Below are 5528 nucleotides of genomic sequence, written 5' to 3'. Positions count from 1 at the left end.
CATCAACCAATCTATAAATCATCAGTAAAGATCTTCCGAATTACTTTCATCTCCTGTCCATCAACCTTATTTCAACAATAACTTGTAATTATAGAGCAGTTAAATGTGGTAAAACCGTCCAAGGTGCCTTACAAAGTGACAGTATAACTATAACCTTAGATTCCTGTCCAGTACTGGCAGATGTAAATGCTAACGCTGGGATGGTATTCGGCCCTCCCTCAGTGCAACACTGGATTGGCAGCTGAATAAACAATCTTCTGACTCAGGTGAGAAAGTTACCTATCAGCTAACACGATAATGAACACTGCCGTGTCCCTGGCCCTAGTGTTCTTATCCCATAGGTGTTTGTTGTGAAGCACTGTTTGCCCACGATGGACAAACTCTTGAATTGGAATCATGGAATCCTTACAGAAGGAGGACTTTCATCCCGAGTCTGCACTGATCCTTCGAAAGGCGACCACCCCATCTAGGCCCAATCCCCCACCCTGTTCCTACAACCCTACCCTAAGGGGAAATTTGGCATGGCCAATCCACCTAACCTGCACATCTTTGGTCTATGGGAGGAAACCCACACAGACATGGGTGCAAACTCATGTTTGCAAACTCCACACAGACAGTCACCCGAGGTCGGAATCGAACCCGGGTCCCTGGTGCTGTGAAGTAGCAGTGCTAACCACTGTGCCACCCTAATAACTTTGATCCTATCCGACTTGGGGTCTCCAGAGCTTTTTCCCGAATTTCCTGTTTTAAACGTAAAAGCAATATTTCAGCTTGAACTTAAAGCCAAGCATTGACTGAATGACAAAGGCACCACTGAGATTTGAACTCAGGATCTCCTGTTTACTAGACAGGCGCTTTAACCAACTAAGCCACAGTGCCAACTGAATGCTTTTCTGCATCCGATTTTAATTTAGAAAGAGAAAGGTCTTTGAGGCTGACTTTTTCCCCTTAGTCTGCAGCCTCATTCTCTGAGGTGAGCTGATCCGTGAACTGCCCTCCCCCCCCACCCCCACACTCCCCTCAGAAAAGGGAGGGTTGAGACGAGGAAGGGAGAGTGGAGATTAAAGCATGGCGACTAGGGGCTTTTCACAGTAACTTCATTGAAGCCTACTTGTGACAAAAAGTGATTATTATTATTATGACGATGTCCATTTGCAGTTCGCTCATCACTGACAGGTGGCAGGATAAGGGTGAGCTGGGAGTTGAGGAATTCAAATAATAGTCTAGATTTGAAAGCTAGAATCTCGTGGAAGTGATGTGGGTGGCGGGAGGGTGGGGGGTGGCGGGAGGGGGGGGCGGGGTGGGGGGAGGGGAGATTTGAGTGCCAGCCAGAGAGCTGGTGAGAGGGCGGTATTCCCTCCTTTGGAGAATGACTCCTGGGCAGTTGAGAGGCCATTGGTGGGTCTTGCCCTGGATCTCAGCATTGTTGGGGGTATGAGGTCCTGCCCACTGAGAGCTGCTGGCCAATCAGAGGCTGGCAGCGAGATGGTGACAGTTGCTGGCACCAAAGCCACCAGAGGCCCTGAATGGTGGAGCGAGCCAGGCCAGAGGTGAGTAATGGGAGGAGGGGGTTCTGTGAGGTAGTGGTGGTAAGGTGGGTGGGGTCACCAGCAGCATCGGAGTGGTGGCTCTCAGCATCACCCCTCCCTTCCCGATGCCCGATCCGTCGATCAGGCACTGAGCGTAGTGATATGCATCACTGTATATACACAAGGGATTAATGTAAATACACTAGAACTAAGTAACCGCTAGAGGGAGCACCAGAGATGTCATGACATGCAGACACGCAAACAATGGGTCATTAGAACAGGACACAACCAATGGGTAATCAGGACACCCAGAGGTGGCATTACCACAAGGGGGCACTACACGATCCATATAAAAGGACAGGGCACACAGGCTCTGCCTCTTCCACAGACAGACATCTAGAGAGTTAGACAGGGTTGATCAGCAGCATCACACCCCAGCACGTGGCTTAGAGCAAGCTGGTACAGTTAGGGTTAGGGTTAGCTGGTTGGCGAGTTTTGATATCCCAGAGGCAGCAGAGAATTCTTTGTTGGTTTGGTGGGGATCGACCGAACAAAATTCAGAGCCTTCAAAAACGGTGACGTAACCCGGCCCCCACTCTAACATCTCTCACCAGACCCTCACCTTCACTCTGGGGTCACGGCAATTTAAAATGGGGTCACTGTGGGAAAAGTGTGGCTTAAGTGGTCAATAATTTAATACGAACACACGTGCAAACATATAAAACAGGAGAAGAAGTAGGCCATTCGGCCCCTCGAGCTTGCTCCGTCATTCAATAAGATCATGGTTGATCTCTTTGTATTCCGAATTCCACATTCCCATGTACCCCTGATAACCTTTGATTTCCTTGCTTAATAAGAATCTACCACAGCCTTAAAAAGTGGCCCTGCCTCCACTGCCTGTTCCCACCTCAGGACCTCAAATCCCAATGGAGCAGAAATACTGACTGATTTGTTATGTTGTAGGTGTAACATAAGCGGCTTCCTTGTGGTGCACTTGACAAAGGAAGGTTCAGACGTGGAGATAACTTCAACACGTTTATTAAACTATTTACACTTCTATTACTCGGGTTCGACGCTACTGCTAATCCTACTATAGCTACCCAGACTGACTAACCAGTTGCTGCAATCCAGGTGGTGGGAGTGATATTGAATCAACCCTGTGTCTCAACTCACTGACTGTCTCCACTGGAAAGAGGCAGATCATGTGTGTGGTGTCCATTGGCCGTGTCCTATCTAACTGATCTATTGGTTGAGTGTGTGTGTGATGTTTCTGGTGCTCCCTCTAGTGTCTAGCTAGCCTACATGCATTTACATTGATGCACATCACCACATCATCCCTTTTTTATATGTTACGTATTTTCTGCACACTTTGAGAAAATTGAACAAAGAACAGGGTAGATAAGGTAAGGTATATACAAGTCATGGGAACAGTTATTAAACAATAAGTCCAAATCATTTGTGTGAGTCCATAAACCATCAATCATCATGGTCAAATGTCTCTCTTGGTTATGAACGCCATCAACGTCCCTGTGCCACAGGAACCAGGAAGTGGTCAAATCACTTCGCAGTCTGATTTGGAGTTGCTTTCTTTTTCGATGTTTATGATGGTGCTGTCGGATGACACCTTGTAGCTGATAAGGTGTTGACGTTGAAGAGGTACCATCATCAGTATCATTCGAGGTCATGGATGTGCCATATGTTGAAGTTGGATAAGACTGTACATACTGGTTCTGGCCACGTGCTGTGCTGGAAGGGTGATCCTGCTGAGAACCGTTGAAGCTTGTTGAATTGGAAACAGAATTGCTGCTCGCATAAATACCTGGTGATGGTGTGAAACTAGAACCTTGCACCTGATAGGAATATGCCGACTGGCCAGGCTGGGGTGCAGCAAATCCTGGGCTGTAACTAAGGCATCCAGTCTGTAGTGAAGATTACGCTTGCGGTAGTCCTCCTTCGGCCTTGATTCCATTAGTGAGCAATCCGTAGTGCTGGCCTATTTGAGAATATGCTGCATAGACTGCTGGCTGCTGCATGCCTGAATACTGGGTTTGTCCAGCATGAGCTGTCATTGGCTGCACTGCTGGTGTGGAACAAATGTGTGGATATAGCTGTGGTGAATATTGGTGTATTCCTCTTGGACTGTAGCTGCTGCTTGTTATTACTGACCCAGTGTAATTGTTAAGTGATCTATCTCCTGTCGTTGTGGCATCTGCTGGCACCCTGAGCGTGCCATCACTGAGGTTGCGGCACTCCCTGTCTGGAGTAAAGTCCGGCTTACGTGAATCAGAGTCGCCATTTGGTTGCTCCCCATCTGGGGTCTGGTCTGTTTTAACTGATTCAGTGTTGGTTTGTTGATGCTCCCAGTCTGGAGTCTTAGCAGGTTCACTGGAGTCGGCTGAGATTTCTTGAAGCTGCACGTCTGGAGTCGGAACATGCAGGAATGCATTGACTTGTGGAGCGGTTCGAGCGAATGAGGGTGGAAGTATCATGGTGTCACCGGAGTCACCAGTGGTCTCACAGTGATGGTCGAGTGCCTCTGTACACACTAGCTGAGGTCTGTCACTTTGGACATCTTGCATGGGAAGTAGGATGCTGTTGTCACTCGTCTCACATACAGTGGGTAGAGCCTCAGTAGCTGCTTGTTGTTCACTTGGGTTGGATAAATTGTCAGAGTCTTCATCTGATGGTGCAAACAATATGGGTGGACTGTCTTGCTGTTGTCCTTCATTTAGGCTTGGACTGTCGTTGTCGCTTTGTTCTTTGCTGTAGCATGATAGACCGTCATGGTCGTCCTGCTGTGCACTGGAGCGTGGTAGACTGTTATAGTCTTCTTGCTGTTTACTTGAGCATGGCAGAATTGCATCGTCTGCCGCTAGTTGGTCAGCGGAGGTTGCTAGACCCTCGTGGTTTTGTTCCTGCAAGGACTGCGCGTCGGAGTCTTGCGTTGCTTCTATCGTGGAGGCTGTCCATGAGCTCGCTGCGGAGGCTTGTGTCACTGGAGTCACGTCTTGTGTGTGCAAGGACTGCGCTCTGGAGTCTTGCGTTTCTTCTATCAAGGAGTCTGTCCACGAACTTGCTGTGGAGGCTTGTGACACTGGAGTCACTTCTTGTTCATGCAAGGACTGTGGTGTGGAGTCTTGCGTGTCTTCTTTCGTAGAGTCAGGAACCCTGAGTGGTGCATGGACCACGCTCTGCGTGACAGCAGGCCGCTCTCTGTGGGCTTGTACCGCTCTCTGTCTCTTGGTGTCAGGCCGCAGCATAATCCTGCACTCACGAGTCGGGATGTCATAGCTGCTGGGCTGAAGATCCTCAAATCCGAAGAATTCGTCGTCGGGGTCGTCAATGTGCAACACGTCTAGTTTCAGATCGGATTTGGTACTGGGGTAGTCTCCCAAGGTGAAAGGTTCGTCTGAGTCGTTGTCTTCTAGGACTGTTTGCGTCGGAGCTGGCATTGGGCTCGCGAGGTCCAGAGAAAATGTAAAGGTCGGTTTCGAAGTATTCACGGTCGGAATCATCGGTTTGGGCGTAGATAACTGCTTGTTGCAGGGTTCGTCGGAGGTTAATTTCATTTCCTGGTTCAATTTGAGGCATTGTGCTGTCATTCCAGGTGAAGGAAGGTTGTTTTACAGCTTAAAAAGATTTTTTCTTTGATTTGGGACATTTCCCCTTTAAATGGGCGTGGTCCAGGGCCTCTGATGTCATGACGCATGTGACATCATATGTAGGAAGCATTTGCACATGCGCAAATCGCTGTTCCTGTACCGGGGACCATTTTCGTGATTGCGCATGCGCGGTGTCTCGCAACTGCGCACGTGCAGTCCCTTTAGAAAGATGGCCGCCGAACAAAATTGTTCTCTGCTCCGGGATCTCAGCCTCGTGGTGAGTACTGGCGCTTCTCTTACCTTTTCTTGCTAGTTGGAGTGTGTTTTCCTCACGGTATTTGCCGAATTTGTCCAGGACTGCCTGAAAGTCACTCCTGTTTTGCCCTTTGGAGAACTT

At 48.8% G+C, this 5528-nt stretch overlaps 1 non-coding gene across 1 annotated transcript; it reads right to left on the bottom strand.

Annotated features, from left to right (window-relative positions):
* Window positions 1-805: 805 nt before the first annotated feature.
* trnat-agu (transfer RNA threonine (anticodon AGU)) lies at window positions 806-879 on the bottom strand. The gene has a single exon. It is a non-coding gene; the product is annotated as a tRNA-Thr (tRNA).
* Between the last annotated feature and the right edge of the window lie 4649 nt (window positions 880-5528).

Source organism: Scyliorhinus torazame, chromosome 13, assembly GCF_047496885.1.
Source record: "Scyliorhinus torazame isolate Kashiwa2021f chromosome 13, sScyTor2.1, whole genome shotgun sequence".
Classification (NCBI taxonomy): Eukaryota; Metazoa; Chordata; class Chondrichthyes; order Carcharhiniformes; family Scyliorhinidae; genus Scyliorhinus; species Scyliorhinus torazame.
Note: the sequence above shows the minus strand (reverse complement) of the source record. Positions and strands in the feature narration are given on the sequence as shown.